This window comes from Adiantum capillus-veneris, chromosome 2 (genome assembly GCF_014529385.1).
Source record: "Adiantum capillus-veneris isolate H3 chromosome 2, ASM1452938v2, whole genome shotgun sequence".
Taxonomy (NCBI): Eukaryota; Viridiplantae; Streptophyta; class Polypodiopsida; order Polypodiales; family Pteridaceae; genus Adiantum; species Adiantum capillus-veneris.
The window spans coordinates 85,892,991-85,916,208 of NC_140932.1; the positions used below are offsets into that span (position 1 = coordinate 85,892,991).

At 39.8% G+C, this 23,218-nt stretch overlaps 1 pseudogene; it reads right to left on the reverse strand.

Annotated features, from left to right (window-relative positions):
* Positions 1 to 339: 339 nt before the first annotated feature.
* LOC147463114 (uncharacterized) overlaps positions 340 to 23,218 on the reverse strand; it is a 69,900-nt pseudogene continuing 47,021 nt past the window's right edge.

Sequence of the window (23,218 nt, forward strand, 5' to 3'; positions counted from 1 at the left end):
ATAAGACTTAATAAATTATTAAGAGAGCTAGATACAAGACTTAGATTACATGACTTGAGTACAAGACAAGGCTTGACTGCAAGGACAAGACTTGAACATAAGAACTAGAAGAGGGATTTTCTCATAGGAGCCTCAACTGGTGTTGGCAAGACTAAGGGGCTTGTGGCCCAAGACCCCTATTTATACTAGTGCTTGAGGAGGTTAGGACTTTCTAGGTTCTTCTTGAGGAGGTTAGAATCTTCTAGATCCTTCTAGATTCTTCTAGAGCCTTCTAGCGATGATGTAGGCGATGATGCAGGCAGGACTGACTCTCAAGCATCCATGACATTACCCCCTCCTCTAGCAACGAGTTCCACGAGGAGCAGTGGTGTTCCTTGAGTTGGGCTTCCATAGATGTTTTTTATGGAACTCTTGGACTTTGAGAGATGCATGCCGTAGATTGTGTGCTGGTTCCCAGGTTCATTCACTAACATCATTGCCTTTCCAATGCACCAAGTACTGTAGCCTGCCACGCGAAACTCGAGAATCTAGGACTTTCTCGACCTCTTATTCGTCATGTCATTGAATCTCAACCGGAGGAGGTGGTTGTAGGGCTCTTCCTGGGATCTTAGATGTGTGACAAGGTTCTAGGATTGAGAAATGAAAGACTGGGTGGATTTTCATGGATGAGGGAAATCGAAGTCGATAGGTGATTGGATTGACTTGAGAGATAATTTTAAACGGGCCAAGCCTTGGATAATCAAGATTTTGATAGGGACGAGATGAACGCAGATCATGTCGGAGGAGCCACACTTTATCCCCTTCTTTGTATTTTGGATGCTGGATGCGATGGAGATCTGCACTTTCCTTATACTTGGATTGAGCTTCTTTGATATGAATTGTAAGTTCTTTGTGAATTGCAGATAATTGTTGTGTAAGATGAATAGCAGCTGGATTCTTGGATGTAGCCCACATTGGGTGAACTGTTAAGTATGGATCCTGATTTACCCTTGTAATTTTCTGTGGTAAAAGCGCACATTTGTAAGGCCTCCATTATGAGGAGAAGCCATCGTGCGTGAAGGAAAATCACTCACCGGAAACCAAAATTTTCACGGACAAGAATCAGGGGCAACTTTAAAGGCCTCGGGGTGGAGGCCCCTGAGACTTTTTTTTCGCCGGAATATTCTTTTTCTCCGGAATATTATGGCCGGACGGCAGCTGGAAAGTGGTCGGAAAACAACCGGTCGGTTGGCCGGTGGCCGGTAGTCAATGGCCGATGGCCGGTGGCCGGTGGTCGAAAGTCAATGGCTGGTGGCTGGTGGCCGAATTCAATGGCCGGTGGCCGAATTCAAAAGCGGACTTGTCTTCTCAAGGGCGGCCACACATGGGCGGATTGGAGGGTCCGATTTGGACTTATTCGCACAAGGGCAGCTACACATGGCTGTCTCTCATAAGAGAGGGCAGCCCTTTTGGCCTATAAAAGGAGGCCATTTCTACACACATTTCATAGTGTGAAGTTGATGCAACAAGGTGAGTGTGAGGTGGTGATAGTGAAGCAAGACGGGAGCTCCATTAAGGGTATAATCCCTTTGTAAACTACTTCTTGTTTTGAAGTACTAAAGCCATTGAGTGGCTGCTTTCCCATGGACATAGCCCACATTGGGTGAGCCACGTATATCGTGTGTACTATCTCTCTCTCTCTCTACTCTATAATCTCGTGTATATAAATCTGTCTCTCTCCATTAAGTAATCTACTCAATTATCTACTTAGCTACATCATATTTCCTGACAAAACTGGTATCAGAGCAAGGTTTGGTCGTAGCTAAATTATCTCAAGGAAAGGATTCTTTGAATTGAGTGGGAGTTATGGCGGAGGAAGGGAATCTTAAGATTGAGAAGTTCAACGGCAAAAACTACCAACATTGGAAGATGCAGACTGAAGACTATCTCTACCAGAAGGACCTCTATTTTCCACTAGGCGGTCTTGCGAAGAAGCTCGCAACAATGGCAGATGAAGCATGGATTGTCCTTGATCGAAAGACACTGGGAACAATCCGGTTAAGCTTGGCGTCAACGGTGGCCTTCAATGTTTCGGAGATGAAGACCACGGAGGACTTGATGAAGTCACTTGACGACTTCTACGAGAAACCATCGGCATCCAATAAGGTATTTCTTATGAACCGCTTGTTCAATCTAAAGATGGCAGAGAATGGTTCAGTTGGAGAACACCTAAATGACTTTAACACAAACATAAGTCAACTTCGATCAGTGAAAATCAATTTCGATGAAGAAGTGCGAGCTCTCCTTATATTATCATCTCTACCGGATAGTTGGGACAGCCTTGTGATGGCTGTAAGTAATTCTATCTCTGGCACAAATACTCTTAAGTTTGATGATGTTGTGGGTGTTCTCCTAAGCGAGGAAATGCGAAGGAGAAGCACAGGAGAATCATCAAGTGTTGCACTATCAGTGGAAACAAGAGGAAGGCTTAAGGAGAGGTTCAAAAACCAAAAGGGTCGTGATCGCTCAAGGCGGAGCAACTCACGCACAAAGTCAGTTCTTGAATGTTGGAACTGCGGCAAGAAGGGCCACGTCAAGAAGGATTGCTGGTCCAAGAAGAAGAAGGAGACAGAGTCTCAAGACAACAAGCCAACATCGGAGGCCAATGTGGCAGGTAAAGTAGAGCAAGATGCTCTAATTCTCTCATTAGACAATGTGTCTAATTCCTGGATAGTAGATTCCGGGGCTTCATTCCATGCGACACCGCACAAGCAACATTTCCAAGACTACACCAAAGGTAATTTTGGGTATGTATACTTGGGAGATGATGAAGCTTGTGAGATTGTCGGCAAAGGTACAGTTTCTGTCAAAACTGCTAACGGAAATGAATGGAAGCTTAAAGATGTTAGGCATGTTCCTTCTCTTCGCAAAAATTTGATCTCTATAGGACAATTGGACGATGAAGGTCACAACATTGCATTCGGAAACAAACGGTGGAAGATCTCAAAGGGATCTTTGGTGGTTGCCAAGGGTGAAAAAGTCGGTACGCTTTACTTGTGTACTGTTAGCACGCAACCTTCAGCTTGTGCAGCAACTACAGAAGTTGACAGTGCGGTGTGGCACTACCGACTTGGGCATATGAGTGCCAAAGGAATGCAAATCCTTCAAACAAAGAAGCTTCTACCAGGTTTGAAAGAAGTGGACTTAGAGTTCTGTGAAGATTGTGTTTATGGTAAACAAAAGAGGGTAAAATTTCAAAAATCAGGAAATGAAAGAAAAAATAAAAAAACTTGAGTTGGTTCATTCTGATGTTTGGGGTCCTGCAAGTACACCATCACTTGGTGGCTCATTGTACTATGTAACATTCATAGACGATGCGACTAGAAAAACATGGGTTTATGTCATGAAGAATAAATCCGATGTATTTTCCATATTTCAAAGGTGGAAAGCCTTTGTGGAGAATGAAACAGGTACCAAGGTTAAATGCCTCAGATCCGACAATGGAGGCGAATATTGTAGCCAAGCTTTTGAAAGCTTTTGTGCTAGCAATGGCATTCGGAGGCAAAGGACAACCCCAAGGACACCTCAACAAAATGGGATTTCGGAAAGGATGAACAGGACAATCATGGAACGAGCACGAAGCATGCGGCTACATGCACGCCTACCACTTGAGCTTTGGGCGGAAGCTTTAAGTACATCTGTGTACTTAATCAATCGGTCACCCTCAACGGCATTGGATGGGGGAGTTCCAGAAGAGGCATGGACAGGTAAACAGGTGAATTATGCATTTCTCAAAGTGTTTGGGTGTGAGGCTTTCATGCACATAGATAGAAGCCTAAGATCAAAGTTAGATGCAAAGTCCAAAAAGTGTTTCTTCATTGGCTATGGAGAAGGAGACTTTGGGTATCGCCTATGGAATCCTGAAGATGGTAAAATCTTAAGGAGTAGGGATGTAATTTTTAACGAACAAAATATGTACAAAGATTACTTGGAAAGAAAACAAACAAAAGAAACAGGTGATGAGTACATGGAGCTTGAGGACGGTGAAGACTCAAGGACTGCAAACAGTGGCAATGTGCAACAACATCAACCAAATGAGGAGCCTCAACCTATTCCCCGAAGATCTACAAGAGCAAGTAGACCTCCAGAAAGTTTTGTTCCTTCCTTCAACCATCTCTTGATCTCAGATTCTGGAGAGCCGGAATCATAGGAAGAAGCTATGCAACATGAATCCAAAGAAGAATGGACGAAGAGCATGCAAGTGGAGATGGACTCACTGCATCGCAACCAAACATGGGAGTTGGTTAAGTTGCCTAAAGGTAAGCGGGCACTTCAAAACAAATGGGTGTACAAGCTAAAGGAAGAAGAAGGTGGGAAGAAAAGGTACAAGTCTAGGCTTGTGGTAAAAGGTTTTTCTCAAAAGAAAGGTATTGACTTCAATGAAATATTTTCTCCTGTTGTAAAAATGAACTCAATTAGGCTTTTCTTAAGCCTTGTGGCTGCTCATGATCTAAATCTCGAGCAAATGGATGTAAATATGACATTCCCTCACGGTGACTTAGAGGAGGAAATCTACATGCTTTAACCAAAGGGGTATGAAGTAAAAGGTAAGGAGAAATTGGTTTGCAGATTAAAGAAGAGCTTGTATGGTTTAAAGCAAGCATCAAGACAATGGTACTTGAAGTTTGATCGATGGATGTTGGATCATGGATTCACAAGATGCAACTCGGATCACTGCGTCTACACGGAGAATTTGGGAGATGGGAAATTCATCATCCTAATGTTGTATATTGATGACATGTTGATTGCAAGTGCTAACATGCAGGACATCAAAGACCTAAAAGAGGACCTAAAAGATTTAGGTGCTGCAAAGAGGATACTTGGTATGAAAATATCAAGGGATAGGACGAAGAAGACAATAAAGCTATCTCAAGAAGATTACATCAAGAAGGTAGTAGAAAGGTTTGCAATGCAAAATCCAAAACCAGTTTCTACACCTTTGGCTGGTCATTTTGAACTAACGAAGGATATGTGTCCAAAGACACGAGAGGAGATAGCCTATATGTCTAAAGTTCCATATGCTGCAGCGGTAGGTTCTCTAATGTATGCTATGGTCTGGACAAGGCCAGACATTGCACATGCAGTGGGAGTTGTGAGAAGGTTCATGGACAACCCAGGTAAAGAGCATTGGCAAGCTGTGAAGTGGATACTTAGGTATCTAAAAGGGACAACAACGAATGCTTTGTATTTTGGAGGAATTGATATTTTTCTAGAAGGGTATGCTGATGCAGATATGGCAGGTGACAAAGATACTCGAAGGAGCACTACTGGCTATGTGTTCACGGTTGGAGGCACAACAGTAAGCTGGGCTTCAAAGTTGCAGAAAGTGGTTTCACTTTCTACCACGGAAGCAGAGTATGTAGCAATGACGGAGGCAAGCAAATAAATTCTGTGGCTTCACAGATTCTTAGAAGAGCTTGGATTCAAACAAGACAATTGTGTCTTGTACAGTGATAGACAAAGCGCTATCCATCTTGCGAAGAACTCAGCCTTTCATTCAAGGACAAAGCACATTGAGGTGAGATATCACTTCATACGCACTCTTTTGGAAGAGGGACAACTAAAGCTAGGAAAGGTGCATACAAGTGAAAATCCTGTAGACATGTTTACAAAGGTGGTCAACAAGGAGAAGTTGACCTTTTGCTCATCTTCAATCGGCATTCAAGGATAAGAAGCCAGAATGGAAAGCAGTCACAGGTTTGGTTTGGAGATCAGTCTCCAAGTGGGAGATTGTTAAGTATGGAGCCTGATTTACCCTTGTAATTTTCTGTGGTAAAATCCCACATTTGTAAGGCCCCCATTATGAGGAGAAGCCATCGTGCGTGAAGGAAAATCAGTCACCGAAAACCAAAATTTTCACGGACAAGAATAAGGGGCAACTTTAAAGGCCCCCGAGACTTTTTTTCGCCGGAATATTCTTTTTTCGCCGGAATATTATGGCCGGACAGCGGCCGGAAAGTGGTCGGAAAACAACCGGTCGGTTGGCCGGTGACCGGTAGTCAATGGCCGATGGCCGGTGGTCGGAAGTCAATGGCCGGTGGCCGGTGGCCGAATTCAAAAGCGGACTTGTCTTCTCAAGGGCGGCCACACATGGGCGGATTGGAGGGTCCGATTTGGACTTATTCGCACAAGGGTGGCTACATATGGCTGTCTCTCATAAGAGAGGGTAGCCCTTTTGGCCTATAAAAGGAGGCCATTTCTACACACATTTCATAGTGTGAAGTTGATGCAACAAGGTGAGTGTGAGGTGGTGAGAGTGAAGCAAGACGGGAACTCCATTAAGGGTATAATCCCTTTGTAAACTACTTCTTGTTTTGAAGTACTAAAGCCATTGAGTGGCTGCTTTCCCGTGGACGTAGCCCACATTGGGTGAACCACGTATATCGTGTGTACTATCTCTCTCTCTCTCTACTCTATAATCTCGTGTATATAAATCTGTCTCTCTCCATTAAGTAATCTACTCAATTATCTATTTTGCTACGTCTTATTTCCTAACATGAACCATATATATCATGTGTACTCTCTCTCTCTCTCTACTCTATAATCTCTTGTGAGTGAAAATTATCTCTCTCCATTAAGTAATCTACTCAATTATCTACTTAGCTACGTCATATTTCCTGACAAAACTGGTATCAGAGCAAGGTTTGCTCGTAGCTAAATTATCTCAAGGAAAGGATTACTTGAATTCAGTGCGAGTAATGGCGGAGGAAGGGAAGCTCAAGATCGTGAAGTTCAACGGAAAAAACTACCAACATTGGAAGATGCAGATTGAAGACTATCTCTACCAGAAGGACCTCTATTTGCCACTAGGCCTTGCAAAGAAGCCTGCAACGATGGCACATGAAGCATGGATTATCCTTGATCAAAAGGCATTGGGAACAATCCTGTTAAGCTTGGTGTCAATGGTGACCTTCAACATTTCAGAGATGAAGACCATGGAGGACTTGATGAAGTCACTTGACAACTTCTACGAGAAACCATCAGCATCCAATAAGGTATTTTTCATGATGCGCTTGTTCAATCTAAAGATGGTAGAGAATGGTTCACTTGCAGAACACCTAAATGAATTTAACACCAATGTAAGTCAACTTTGATCGGTGAAAATAACTTTCAATGACAAAGTGCGAGCTCTCCTTATACTATCGCCGCTACCGGATAGTTGGGACATCCTTGTAAGATCAAGCCAAGATATCTCAGTATTCTTTTAGCAAGCTTAGAAAAAGCTCTTCTTCTTCCTCTGTTAGGTCATTTACAATGTAGGCATGCCTAGGTTCTTCTCCTGGTTTAGCCAAATCTATCTTTTTCACGTTTTCAGACCCTTTGTAGGATTCGCCTTGTTTTCGTAGTTCTCTAACATGTTGTTCTCCTATAATTTTTTGATCTTAGAGAGTATTCGATTAAACTTGGGTCACATACTAGTATATGTAAAGGTGTTATAACTTAAAGTGTGCATTGATAAATTTACTTTTTTTCTCTTTGTCTACCTTTCCTCTAGCATTTTCTTTCCTTATGAGCTTCCTTGCTTGTCTACCTTTCCTCTAACATTTTCTTTCCTTATGAGCTTCCTTGCATGATGGAGCATGCAGTTAGTCAATTTATTTCTTTTGAAACCATTGGGTATACCTTTTAATTTTAAATTGATTCTGTTTGCACCACGACAAAAAATTAAGAAAATCGATGATGTTCTTGGATATTCCCTTCTCTGTGTGTGTGTGTGTGTGGAATTACAAGAGAGAGCTAGATGTCTCTCACTCTCTCTCAACCAACGAGGTTGGTGCCTCTCTCTCTCTGTCTCGTTCAGAGAACGTAGGGTCTCTCTCTCTCTCTCTCTCTCTCTCTCTCTCTCTCTCTCTCTCTCTCTCTCCCCAGGCCCTTTACTTGCGTGAGGCTGCCCGTGTAAACCCTCAGGTTCGAGCGAATAGCAGCAGCAGTAGCAGCAGCCTTGGCAACAATGCGTGTTCTGCAGAGCGTGATGGGGGTATCAAGCAGGGTGAGGGTGAGCAGAGGGACACTTTTCGCAGGTTTGGGGGGGGGGGGGGGGGGGGGGGGGGGGATTCTCCCTAATTCTTGTATTTTAATATCATCCAAGCCATTGTGTATGTGTGATTATAGCAGAAGGTTTTCCCACTATAATTATTTAAATTTTGTAGACTTTCCCACCTTCAAATTTAAAAGTTACAGATAACTTTATGAATATGATCCCCCCCCCCCCCCCCCCCCTCCCCCTTCTCTCATTTCGAGGGCATTTGTGTCTAAAGTGGCCTGACCCAATTGTACATTACATGTGAACTTACTAGTTGTCAACTCACTGTGAACCTATATGTAAACTACTAGTGAACAATGTATAAACTTTTCAAAGCATAGTTGCAAAATTCTAGGGTACTCAAACTTCTACAACCATGGGGATTAGCAATTAATTGTTCTAAAGTGCAAATCTTCACCCACTAAAATATTGCATGTATTGGTGCACTGATAAGGGGTTTGTTTCAAATCAAGGGGGTTGAAATATCAATCCTCTCTAACCCCAATCGAGGCCTTAGCAAGCATCAAGTTGAATGTTTTCAATCCTATAATGGGGTCTTATTAGCTTGGACATTGCAAAAGAGAAGGAGAGCGGGAAGAAATTGAGATTGGGGATCCAACACAAGCAACAAAAAGGCACAATTGCCAATTGGAAATTCATTGTTATCATCTATATGGAACTTAGTCTTCAAGGTGAAAATCCCCACCATGCATGGAGTTAGGATATGGAGCGAGCCTTTTTTTATTTGGAAGGGGAAAGGCAATTAGTGCACCACTGTCGCTGCCCTCCTTGGACACCAATGTCACCGACTCTTTTCCTCCTCTTCTTCTCCATTTCCACCCTCTCCACCTCCATCTATTGCCTCTCATCCTCCCTACCCTCTGTCCTCTACTCTTTTGTAGGTTGCTCTCTCTTCCTCCACCTACCTCCACATCCCCCCCCCCCCCCCCCCCCCCCCCCCCCCCCCCCCCCCTCTCTCTCTCTCTCTCTCTCTCTCTCTCTCACTAATATATATATATATATATATATATATATATATATATATATATATATGTATGTATGTATGTATGTATGTATGTATGTATTGATAGCCGTTTTTCGGCTTTCCATAATTGCCATAGTAAGCTACCTCACCCTATCAAATCACTCAAACATTTTGGTTATCCCTACCATTTCACTGTACATAGTTGTGTGTAAGTTAGGGGACTTTTCCCATATCTTCTTAAAAACCCTCAGCTAGCTAGTCACTGCGCTAGTTGAGCCAAAAAAATAAAAAATATAAGTATATTATGGCCCATTTGTGTGTAAATATTTCATTGTATATAGGGCCTAAATAAAAGGATTTTTCATAATTATTTTGGTATTTATTTAAATATTTCTACCTATGGTGTGTAATTTACGCTATGTACATTGACTCACCATTAACATATTTTTTCTTACCATTTTGCATACTCTTTATTCCATATAAAAATAATTTCATGCAAGCTTCTCTTATTTTTGGTGTAACTCCATCCCAACAAAAATCCTAAAAAACTAATTCTATTTATGTGTATATTTTTTCACTATTGTGATTTTTTCCTTCCTACATCTATTCTCTATTACTCTCATAAATTAGAAAACCAAATATATTCATCTTTTTATGGTAGACTTATAATGAGAGAGATTTATTTTTACCCCTTTATATTTTTTCCACCTATATTATTTATATTTGACATGTACATATTTTTAGACCCCTCAATATTTGATTTTCTTAGTTGTACTATTCACTTATATCATGATCTCAACAATATCTTCAATTATAGACCTACCAAATAAGGTCAAGGGTATGTGGAATGCATGCATGCACCATGGGGAGCTCACTCTTGGAGGTATTCAAAAGAATCATCCAAAGAAGGACCTCACAAGGACCTTGTGCAGTGGAAAAAATAGTCGGTTTTGCTGAATTTTTAAAGATCACATGCTCCCCGGATTTGAAAAGGTGATACAAACAAAAGTTGTAGCTCGTGAGCTGAAATTTTACCTCAAGTTTTTTCATATTTTTTTTAGCTACGAGCTGTAAGCTATGATTTTATTGGTGGACCCCAGTTTGCCCATGCTATGCAGCCACACTCCCTCTTCCACTTTATCATTTTCCTCTTTCACACACACTCCTCTCTCTCCTTCCCACTCCCAAACCTGCAACTCCCATGTCCTAATTTACCGTCTTCATTATTACCACATCTCTCACACCTCCATAGCCTTCATCCTCCATTTCTACACCCTATGTGTCCCCCTTTCTCTCTACATGTATGTCCATATTACCATACTCTCTTCAACTTTGTAAAGAACTTCAAAAAATCAGCCAAAATCCAAGGTTAATCTCTGCAAATGAAGGCTTTATCATAAAATTTTCAAGGTTTGAAGATAGCATAGCTTCATCGACACGTGTTACTTCGCCATGCTGACCGCTTCTTCTACCGGTGCTGTAAAGAGGTGAATGTCAACTTCTCCAAGCTTCAACCTTGATTTACAAGCTTATCCCTTCTCTAAATTTTCTCATCATATATCTCACCATTTGGTGAATGATTTTGTAAATATTTTTTAGTGATAATTACTAACTACTAACCACTAACCTTATTGTAAAATGCACCCTCTACTAGAGTAGGCACTCCCAAATTATTCACTCAATCCTCTCTCCTATCATCCTCAATAATTCTCTTCCCTTGAGCCCACATCCATGTGACTCAAAGGACAAGAGAGACCCACCCTCATTAAAAAAAATAAAAATATGCATAATCTTTTATTCCTTCAAATAAACTTGATTAGGCCTAATCCTAATCGGGGCTTCTAAAACCTATAAATAGAGCCCTTCTCTCCCTTGTAGAACATCACATGATCACACTACACCACACCATTCTCAACACATAACACACCACTATTCAAGCCTAGTTGTGTAGAGTGTGTGCATTGTGAGTGCTCTATTCCATCACTACACATAGGTGCATGGAGAAGCTTGAAGTTAGTTATGCCATCTAGAGGAGTGGAGTGATACTATACTCTGCAATCACACTTGTAGCCTACTCTTATCCATAAATAAGATTCATAGTTTTGGGTGCAGTTGTATGCCGCAACTACGATTCTTATCTCCAAATTCACTTGATAAGTTGGCTCATCAGGTGGTTGAAGGTATATTGTCCTTGAAGTTTGTTGTGCCATTTCATGCTTGGTGGTTTGAGGGCTTGTTGAATTGCTTGCCTAAAAGGTAAGTTGTAAGAGGGTGCTCGGTGAGAGGGCTCCCGTGACCCTAAGACAATTTGTGTATTGGCAACAAAGTCAAGTTTTGTGTTGTCCCTCTATTTCTCATCAATCTTTGTGTGCATCTAGTCTTTAAGGCTAAGAATGAGTTGCTCAAGTTAATTTGTGCTCTTCACCTCTCTTTGGCGTGGTGAATGTTTGTGTTTGGTGTGTGCGGCTATCTTGCATTCCCCTCTCTTTGTGCGTTTGAGTACAAAGAGATATCACGTGCATCCTAGTTTGCATCTACAACTAGGTGGTGCCCCTTTTCTTGTTTGGTTTCTGGTTGTGGGTTGTTGCTGTCTCTGATTGTGCTTGCCCCAACCCTAATTGAGCAGCACGGGAGCCTCGAAGGGTGTTTACAGGCCGCTCTTCTTGTTGCCCACCCCGGACCGCCTCAAATTGGTGCCCCCACGGAGGACTGACTTTATCCTTATTGTTGTTGTATTGCATGAATGCTTGAATTTTAGCATAATCAAGTAGATTATATGAATCATGAAACTTGTATGGCCGAGTTTAATTTCAAGGCAACAAAAATTGATCTAGAATATGGTTTGGATTAGCATAACATAAGAAATGAAAAAAACATTTTTACATAAGAATCTAGAATTCATGCTGAAAGACCTTTCAAAACTTTGTGTAGTTAGTTGATGTCATGAGAGGAAATGATTGTTTGGAACTAATCTTTGTGTGGTTCTAGCATTGAGAGACTATGACATGCTATACCTTTGATGATATCCCAATCTTCTTCAAAAATCTAGAAGAAGATGTTGATGATTTTCTTGCTGATTTTAGAATGGTTTGTCGTATCCTTGGTAAAAGGGATGACATTGAAAAAGGGGATTTTCTATTGCTATGCCTTAGAGGCAACGCTGAGCAATGGTTTTGGAGTATGTCTTCTCAGATTGAAGATGGGTATACCCAAATTTCCAAAGCTTTGAAGACCAGATTCTCTAAATTTCCAACAACGGAGAAAGCATGGGCTTCATTAGGGAGACTTCAACAACATGGTGAAGACTACTATGCTTATGAGGATATTTTTTCTCGTCAATGGGGAGGACGTCGGTTTAGTTCTACATTTTTAGATTGTGTAAAAATGGAGTAATTTATTTCGGGTTTGTCTCCTTTCCTAAAGACTAAGGTTACTTGTAGTGGACCCTCTACCTTTGAAGAAGTGGTCACTATTTCCCGAAGGAAGTTTCACAAGTACTTCTACATCAAAAATGGTTTCCATCATGCTGGAAGAACCAACCATCATGAAAGTGTTTCTATCAAGGAGTCATCTCCTTTGCCATACTTGTCTCCTTCTACTCCGACAAATGTTGAAGAAGTTACTTACATGTCAATTGATTATTCAAGTGCTAAAGTGTGTGGCCAAGATTCAAATGTGGAATCTCTTTCTTCTACCTTTATCACAAGCATGCAAAAATTGACACAAGATATCTCAAATGGCATTGATGATTCAATAATGGATACATCCAACCTTTTGGCGGAGGATCAATTTCTAGTCCGAGTAGATGAAGCTTTTGTGCAACATGACTCCATGGAGAATGAAGACCTTGAAGGTAACCTTGATCTTATGGAATGTTCTGAGAGTGTATCTTGTCTAAAAGAAGAGAGTGAAGAAGAAGATGAAATCATAGGTGGGGAGATCATGGACCACATTGATCATAAAGAGATGATTGTGTACATGGAATGCCAACTGCAAAACAAAGCAGAAGAGTGTGAGTTGAATCCATGTGAGGATAATCTTCAAGAAGTGTTTGAGGATGTTGAAAAGCATTGGTATGACCCATGTATATTAATCATGGAGGAACCTATCATGAAAGAAGCCAAAGTTTTCACAAAATCAAACAGTAATCCATCAACCTTTGAGGTGGTACAATGTGAGGAGTTACAACCTTGCCAAAGGGGGGGCTTAGAAGGGGATGAAGAACATGGAAGAGTAGCAAAAAATAAACTCATAAAAGGAAACTGTCAGAGGGGTATCATTCTCTCCAATGGTGTTTTAGAGGGTGGCTCTTCATTCATGGGACAATCTCTTAGCAAGAAAGTCCAAGGTTTTGAAGCCCAAATCATCTTCACATTGGGTTTAACCTCTTTAAAGTCAACTTCTCCTCTCTTCACATATACCTTTCATCGGGGGCACCATACCTTCTTAAGTGGAAGAGGACATGAATACTTGGTGATGAACGAATGTTTCCAACCCTTCTTCATTTGGTTCTTTGGTGTATGGAGGTCTCAAATTGTGATGCTTCTGGTCTTCATCATAGATGAAAAACTTGTTGATTACTACATGTGGATATTTCATCAACCAGTACCAAAATCTATTCTCTTTCAATGTGTTGGAAGCAGTAGAAACCTTCGTCTATTATCTACTTATGTGGTAAACTATTTGCAATATCTTCCAATAGTAGTTGGAAGCATGGATCAAGATTTCCTAAATCATGAAGGTCATAGAATTTTTGACTTGATGAGCCTACCCAGGTTGAATGAATTTTATGAGCTACAGTTCATGAATTTGCTCATACAAGCTCTTGAAGATCGTAGCAGATACATCAACTTTACACAGGAGGAAGAACAACCAATCTTTTATGTCACATTCATAGTGATAGATGCAATGATGGACAACAATAGAATCTACAAGTTTCTTCAACCAAAATCAGTAAGTGATTCCATACCATACATCTCTCTTTGGGAAAGATATCTCAAGATCTTTGATCCTGGGGGGTGCTTATGGAAACTTTCTCAATGGAGGAGGTTTACTCAGCCACTTCATTACATCCTGCTATTGGCTCTGAGAACCTTTCATATCACACAAGGTTTTTTAATCATACAACAAAGGTTCTTCAAACATGAGAGCAGACAAAGATAGACGTTACACTATCTACATGTTGTATGGTCGGATAAATGGTACATGAATGTACCATTATCTAAGGGGGGGGCTAATGATAGCCGTTTTTTGGCTTTCCATAATTGCCATAGTAAGCTACCTCACCCTATCAAATTACTCAAATATTTTGGTTATCCCTACCATTTCACTGTACATAGGCGTGTGTGAGTTAGGGGACTTTTCCCATATCTTCTTAAAAACCCTCAGCTAGCTAGTCACTGCCCTAGTTGAGCCAAAAAAATAAAAAATATAAGTATATTATGGCCCATTTGTGTGTAAATATTTCATTGTATATAGGGCCTAAATAAAAGGAATTTTCATAATTATTTTGGTATTTATTTAAATATTTCTACCTATGGTGTGTTATTTACGCTATGTACATTGACTCACCATTAACATATTTTTTCTTACCATTTTGCATACTCTTTATTCCATATAAAAATAATTTCATGCAAGCTTCTCTTATTTTTGGTGAACTCCATCCCAAAAAAAATCCTAAAAAACTAATTCTATTTATGTGTATATTTTTTCACTATTGTGATTTTTTCCTTTTTACATCTATTCTCTTTTACTCTCACAAATTAGAACACCAAAAATATTCATATTTCTATGGTAGACTTATAATGAGAGATTTATTTTGACCCCTTTATATTTTTTCCACCTATATTATTTATATTTGACATGTACATATTTTTCGACCCCTCAATATTTGATTTTCTTAGTTGTACTATTCACTTATATCATGATCTCAACAATATCTTCAATTATAGACCTACCAAATAAGGTCAAGGGTATGTGGAATGCATGCATGCACCATGGGGAGCTCACTCTTGGAGGTATTCAAAAGAATCATCCAAAGAAGGACCTCACAAGGACCTTGTGCAGTGGAAAAAACAGTCAGTTTTGCTGAATTTTTAAAGATCACATGCTCCCCGGATTTGAAAAGGTGATACAAACAAAAGTTGTAGCTCGTGAGCTGAAATTTTACCTCAAGTTTTTTCATATTTTTTTTAGCTACGAGCTGTGAGCTATGATTTTATTGGTGGACCCCAGTTTGCCCATGCTATGCAGCCACACTCCCTCTTCCACTTTATCATTTTCCTCTTTCACACACACTCCTCCCTCTCCTTCCCACTCCCAAACCTGCAACTCCCATGTCCTAATTCACCCTCTTAATTATTGCCACATCTCTCACACCTCCATAGCCTTCATCCTCCATTTCTACACCCTATGTGTTCCCCTTTCTCTCTACATGTATGTCCATATTACCATACTCTCTTCAACTTTGTAAAGAACTTCAAAAAATCAACCAAAATCCAAGGTTAACCTCTGCAAATGAAGGCTTTATCATGAAATTTTCAAGGTTTGAAGATAACATAGCTTCATCGACACGCGTTACTTCGCCATGCTGACTGCTTCTTCTACCGGTGCTGTAAAGAGGTGAATGTCAACTTCTCCAAGCTTCAACCTTGATTTACAAGCTTATCCCTTCTCTAACTTTTCTCATCATATATCTCACCATTTGGTGAATGATTTTGTAAATATTTTTTAGTGATAATTACTAACTACTAACCACTAACCTTATTGTAAAATGCACCCTCTACTAGAGTAGGCACTCCCAAATTATTCACTCAATCCTCTCTCCTGTCATCCTCAATAATTCTCTTCCCTTGAGCCCACATCCATGTGACTCAAAGGACAAGAGAGACCCATCCTCATTAAGAAAAATAAAAATATGCATAATCTTTTATTCCTTCAAATAAACTTGATTAGGCCTAATCCTAATCGGGGCTTCTAAAACCTATAAATAGAGCCCTTCTCTCCCTTGTAGAACATCACATGATCACACTACACCACACCATTCTCAACACATAACACACCACTATTCAAGCCTAGTTGTGTAGAGTGTCTGCATTGTGAGTGCTCTATTCCATCACTACACATAGGTGCATGGCAAAGCTTGAAGTTAGTTATGCCATCTAGAGGAGTGGAGTGATACTATACTCTACAATCACACTTGTAGCCTACTCTTATCCATAAATAAGATTCATAGTTTTGGGTGCAGTTGTATGCTGCAACTACGACTCCTCTCTCCAAATTGACTTGATAAGTTGGCTCATCAGGTGGTTGAAGGTATATTGTCCTTGAAGTTTGTTGTGCCATTTCATGCTTGGTGGTTTGAGGGCTTGTTGAATTGTTTGCCTAAAAGGTAAATTGTAAGAGGGTGCTCGGTGAGAGGGCTCCCGTGACCCTAAGACAATTTGTGTATTGGCAACAAGGTCAGGTTTTGTGTTGTCCCTCTATTTCTCATCAATCTTTGTGTGCATCTAGTCTTTAAGGCTAAGACTGAGTTGCTCAAGTTAATATGTGCTCTTCACCTCTCTTTGGCGTGGTGAATGTTTGTGTTTGGTGTGTGTGGCTATCTTGCATTCCCCTCTCTTTGTGCGTTTGAGTACAAGGAGATATCACGTGCGTCCTAGTTCGCATCTACAACTAGGTGGTGCCCCTTTTCTTGTTTGGTTTCTGGATGTGGGTTGTTTTTGTCTCTGATTGTGCTTGCCCCAGCCCCAATTGAGCAGCACGGGAGCCTCGAAGGGTGTTTAGAGGCTTCTCTTCTTGTTGCCTGCCTCGGACCGCCTTAGTATGTATGTACGTACACACCCACACACATTTAAACCAAAGTTCAAATCCACACAAACGCACGCGCACGCACACTTACATACAATATCTTATGGTGTTGAAGCTTTTCTCACCTACTTGGCAATATACTTTTTTAGATGATATTTCCTTATCTCAAGCTTACGACCATTCCTTTTTTCTATCTCTCTTTGCCTCTTTCTATGCTCCTGCACGAGAGTTAACTTTTCATCTACTCACTTGCAAGGTACACTGCCTACTAGCCCACCTCAATTTTCCATCTAACTTCCTCAAATGATCAAGTCCATATCAATCATAAACCGACATCAATTTTCTTAAAATCTTAGGGATCCCTTTACAAATTTACATATTGGGTGTCTCAATCATCATCTGGGGTAATCCCCATGCATTCTCACATATACAATATTTGGCTAGGTCCAATGCATAATGTGGAGACTCTCGATGGACATATATTTATCAAGGTCTTAGAAAAAAGCCTTTGAATTGAACACCTAGATCTAGGATTGGTCAATCCCTAGCGTTTCTGGTAGTATATGGAACCATAAGGTAATATTAAAAACTCATAAGTTTAAAGTGTAGATGCTCGGGTTTGTATATATTGGTGTATGACTAAGAAACATCAGTCTACAGAAGTTCCCTCTACCCTCAATAGAAAACCGGTTTTGTGTTTTTCAATGCATTACGTGCTTTGAAGCATGTTGTCTTGGGGTATGTGTTTGGAAGGTGAGTCACGAAGGCATGGGGCATCTAGCTATGAGATATGAGAGAGAGAGAGAGAGAGAGAGAGAGAGAGAGAGAGAGAGAGAGAGAAAGAGAGAGAGAGAGAGAGAGAGAGAGAGAGAGAGAGAGAGAGAGAGAGAGAGAGAGAGAGAGATGAAGAAATTGAGAAACTAAAGGAAACCAAATTCATTTATGCAATTGAACACACAGTTTGGGTGTCTCCAATTGTGGTGATACCCAAGAAGAATGGAAAATTACGAATGCGTTCAACCTCAAAAAAGTGAATGCAGCTACCATTAGAGACAGCTTTCCTCTTCCAATCACTGAGCATGTGTTAGAACTAGTTGCAGGAAAAGAAGCTTCCAGCTTCTTAGATGGCTTTTTGGGATACAATCAACTTTTGGTTGACCCAAAAGATCAGAATAAAACTGCTTTTGCAACAGAATGGGGTATTTTTTCCTATCGGGTTATGCCCTTTGGGTTAACTAATGCTTCTGCCACCTTTCAAAGATTGATGAGCCATGCTTTTAACACTAGGTTGGTAATGGGACACTTTTATGTCCTGTTAAGTGACCATTTTCCTTGAATTATGTCAAGAGTTTCAAAATGGATTTTGAGGTGCTATCTGTCTAGAAAGTTGTCTCATGAGCTGAAAAAAACTCGACATTTTTTTGGAATATCAATTCCATCTTTAACCTTGTCCTTGCACAACATTTCACAACCTAAACTGTGTGAAAAAACGTGTCCTATTTTTGGCTTTTTTCAACTTTTTGCAACTATACCACTCTAGAATTCATGTTTGTGAGGTCTATAATGCTAGAGAACTATCTTTAGTAGTCCTAAACATGTCCTGATGCTTCTAGGGAGAAATAAATGTTAAAGTCGTAAGTTATGACCAAATTACAAAAATTGTCAAATCCTGTTTTTTAGCCAATTTTAGCTCTTCTATGATTTTTTTGGTGGCTTTCATGATATCCAAATGCAGTTTTGATTTTCTATGTCGCATATTGTAACATAAAGCTAATATTCCTTGAGTTTTGGGGCACCTAATACCCTATTTTGCATAGTAGACAACGATGGTTGATTTTTCCAATTATAGAAGAAAACGAAACATTCTAGTATATCAAGTATAGCTTTTTCAATATTTTTAGTTTCTTGTGACAACTACATGCATTTTGTAGTTAGTAACCATATCTAGTCATAAGGATCAAATTTGGCTAGATACTGAATACTTTCTATGGGATTCTACAACTCATAATGTTAAACCAATTTTTTCATGTTTGCTGTATTTAGCACTTCATCTTTGTCCCCAAGATTCCCCTTGGTAAGAGATGTATTATTCTTTTGACATGCTCCATGGATCCTTATGAACCTGAAGGACAAACATACATATATTATTTGTATTGAGTGTGGCTATAGAAACTTTGATGATAGGTCTGCAGAATGGTAAAAATTCAACTTTTTTGTACCTATTTATTTTGGCAAAACAAAAAATAGTGAGTGAGAAGCAATCATATGTTCTGATCACCAACCCATTGAATTTAACTAGGGAATTTATCTCAAGCCCTACAAAAATCCCTAATCTTATTTTTATGCAACAAAACGTAAGAAATGACTGTTTTGATGAAAATATACTAGTCCATCAACTTTGGAGGCTTGGTGTGACCAAAAGATGAGAAATTTTACAAGTTTCTTATTTTTTTCATGTGTAGTAGGCCTTGAACTATAACCTCATGAAAGGATTTTACAAAATGAGTGGATCTACTATGGTTTTGGAGGTTTTTTTCAAAACCCTGAAAGGACACTTTTATGTCCTGTTAGGTTACCAACCTAGTGTTAAAGAATATCTTAGGAAATTCTTGGAAGTGTATATGGATGATCTATGTGTACATTCATGAATCCGGGCTGATCATTTTGAACACCTCAAAAAGGTATTTGAGAAATATAGACTTCATGGGATTTTCTGAAATCCTGAAAGTGCACATTCATGGGTAGACAAGGAAAAATTCTTTTACATATAGCGTCTAAAAATGGCATAGCTACTGATATGGAGAAAATTCATGTTATTGCTGATTTGCCTAGACCAACAACAGTCAAGGGGGCTCAAGCCTTCATGGGATATTGTGGATATTACAGACGGTTCATTTACGCTATAATTGCAAAACCCATGTATAGCTTGATTACACACTTTGAGTGGACTGAAGCATGTAAAGAATCCTTCATGAAGCTTAAACAATCTCTCACTTCAGCTCCAATATTGAAAGCACCAGATTGGAATAAGGTATTTCACATACATGTAGATGCTTCCAATTTTTCCATAGGGTGTATACTATCTCAACCAAGAGACAGGAAAATTGATTTTTCTGTTTCTTATGCTAGACAACAGTTGAACATGGAAGAAAAGAACTACACCACCACCGAAAGGGAAGGGTTAGGAATGATCTATGCCATAAAAAAGTATAAACATTACCTATTAGCAAACAAATTTGTGTTCTTCATGGACCACCAAGATTTATTATACTTGGTCAACAAGCCATGAAGCACAGGAAGAATAGTGAGATGGTTCATCATTCTTCTGGAATTTGATTTCACTATAGTTGTAAAAAAGGAAACTACTCATCAAAGAGTAGATCATTTGTCAAGGATTGTTTCAAGAGAATCACCTAGAGGGGTAGACGATGATCTACCAGAATGCTTATTTGCTCTCTGTGGAAATGATACCTCGATGGTTTGAAAACATGGTGTCATTGATGACCATAGCTCAAGTGGATTCACAAATACCATTCCCTATTACGGTCTGATTAATCAAGCAATCGGCTATGTATCAATTAATAGCTGGTAGGCTATACAAAAGAAATTGAGATAGAATATTGCTCTTATGCATTAATCCTAAATAAAAAAACCAGTACCTAAGTCAAGCACATATTACCATAGTAGGACTTCACTCTGGGGAAGACCAAACTATGCAACGATTTTTAAGACTTGGAGTATTTTGGCCAACTATGAAGAGTGATGTTCACTCTTTTATAAAGGATTGTCCTCAATGTCAAAAACACACACCCATATCTCAGGTAACGTTGTTCCAAATGTTGCTTGCTCCTAATTGGAGTAACTATCTAGTTACTTACTTATCAAGCCAAACATTTCCTGAGGATATGAGTAAACGCCATCAAGAGCAATTGAAATTGAAGCCAGAGACTATGCTCTTATTGGAAAATTAAATCAATTGTATCAAAGAGGTAAGGATCAACATTTGTGTCTTTGTGAAAATGAAGACTAATATATTCCAATTATAGAACAAGCACATGCCGGATTAGCTGGAGGTCACTTTTCTAGTGAGACCACCGCAAGAGCAATCTTGATGGCGGGCATATGGTGGCCAACACTTTTTGCATATGCCAAAGAATACATTCGAAGATGTGATGCTTGTCAAACGAGCAAAAACGCCAACACGAGTAGATAACATGCCCTTAAGACCAATGATGGGAGCTAGAGCTTTCGCAAAATGGGGTATAGATTTTGTTGGGCCAGTAAAGTCACCTGCTTATAGAACCCAAGCTCAATATATCATTGTAGCTATGGACTATTTGACCAAGTGGGCCGAGGCTAAAGCAACTCAAAAGAATGATGCCAAAACCACTTCCACATTCTTATTTGAGTATGTATTCACGAGATATGGACTACCAATAGAAATTATCAGTGATTGGGGAACTCATTTCCTCAATGAGGTAATCAAGTATTTGCTTAATGAATTTATGGATCCATAAAAAATCAGTTCCCTATCGCCCACAAGAAAACGGACAAGGTGAGCATACAAACAAAATTCTTAGCTCGGTATTGACTAAAGTGGTTAATTTAGGAAGGGCAGACTGGGAAATGGATCTCCATGCTGCTCTATGGGCTTATCCAGTTTCATTCAAAACAGCTTTGAATGCTACACCCTTTAACCTTGTCTATGGTCTTCATGCCATACTGCCAATAGAATTTCTATTGCCGACACTAAGGGTAGCTAAGGATCTTGAGTGGACTGGACATGAATTTTCAGAAATACTAGAAGATTTAGAAAAGCTAGATAAGCAAAGGATAACTGCTGTAGCTCACATCTATGCACAAAAGCAAAAACAAAAACAATTTTTTGATTCCCATCTCATCACAAAAATCTTCAAGAAAGGGGGGTTAGTTTTAGTCTATTCCCTTAAGCAACACATTCCCAAGTTTAAGAAAAAGGGAAACGGACCGTTTATCATTGAAGATGTATCTCCAAGTGGAGCAGTAAAGCTGTCCACCCTAGATGGTGAACCAATGGCTAATTGGATTAGTGGATGTCGTTTAAAGAAATACAATTTGCCTCTAACCAATGATTGCTAGAAAGAATGCATGTAGCTAAGCAAAGAAATATAAAAGGACAGCAGGTTATTGATGAATCCCAAGAGGAAGCTCGGCTTCGGGTACTCAAATGGAAAGCTGCTTTCAACAATCAACAAATACCTATTCCCATCAACACGCTGGAAAATAGATGACGGACAATGGGAACTGCCAAAAGATGCAGTGTCAACAGATGATGAATGGCTAGATGAAATGGACCTTCACATCAAAGTGTAGCTCAACAATCATAACAAAAATGCATTGGTCGATACAAGAGCTTGAGTAAATGCAGTCAGTTATTCCACGTACAAGAAAACAATAAGTCAATCTTTGACAGCAGGAATATCGACAATAAAAGGATGCAACAAGAACCCAACACCAACATTGGGAGTAGTCAACTTAAACGTGATAGTACATGGATGTTCATGCCCTCGTAAGTTTGTATGCTTACCAAATGAACACATGAATGAGAAGATGATTCTTGGAACTCCATGGATGTGGACATACAAGGCAATACCAAATCGGGATACAAATCAACTCAAGCTATCACCTAAAGGCGGACAACTCATTGTTACAATTGCACCAAGCAAGTATGAATGGAAAGGAAACAATCAGCAGACCAAACCACAAAGTAATCAAATCTTCTCCATCCTATTGACAAGCAAATGCTATAGGTAGCATGCAAGGAGTCTGGCAAATTTTGGTACTGAAAGCACAGCTTAAGGACAAGCAAATTCAATTATGGATGCCTAAAACATCATCGACAATACCAAAGACCGTTCCAAAGGTTCAAACACAGAGACGAGCATCTCCGAGCAGGGAACCTAAGACAAAATGGATTTGGTAGAAAAAAGAGCACTTATCTTCTTCGCAAATGGGAAAACCAAACAATCAATGGAGCGTTAAGCCTTAGAAACCTCAACCACGTCGTTCTACACCAAGAAAACCAAGGTATCAATAGAAAGAAAAAGATCAACAACTATCAAAAGTGTACCAACAGCTCAGGCAATCAGCATGCTAAAGCATCCTGATGGTACAATCAAGCAAAGAGCACACAAGCTACAAAATTTTCTCTTTGAAGACAGTAACAACAAGCCTCGACATCAAAAACCCTTGAGTTAATCACTCAAGACCCATCTCTTGCACAACATAATGGTTTGAATTGCATTGATCTTCAAAGCATGGTAGAGACAGCCAAGGCTATGCATAGACACAATTGTTCAACCCATGCACACAGTCGTCCCGGA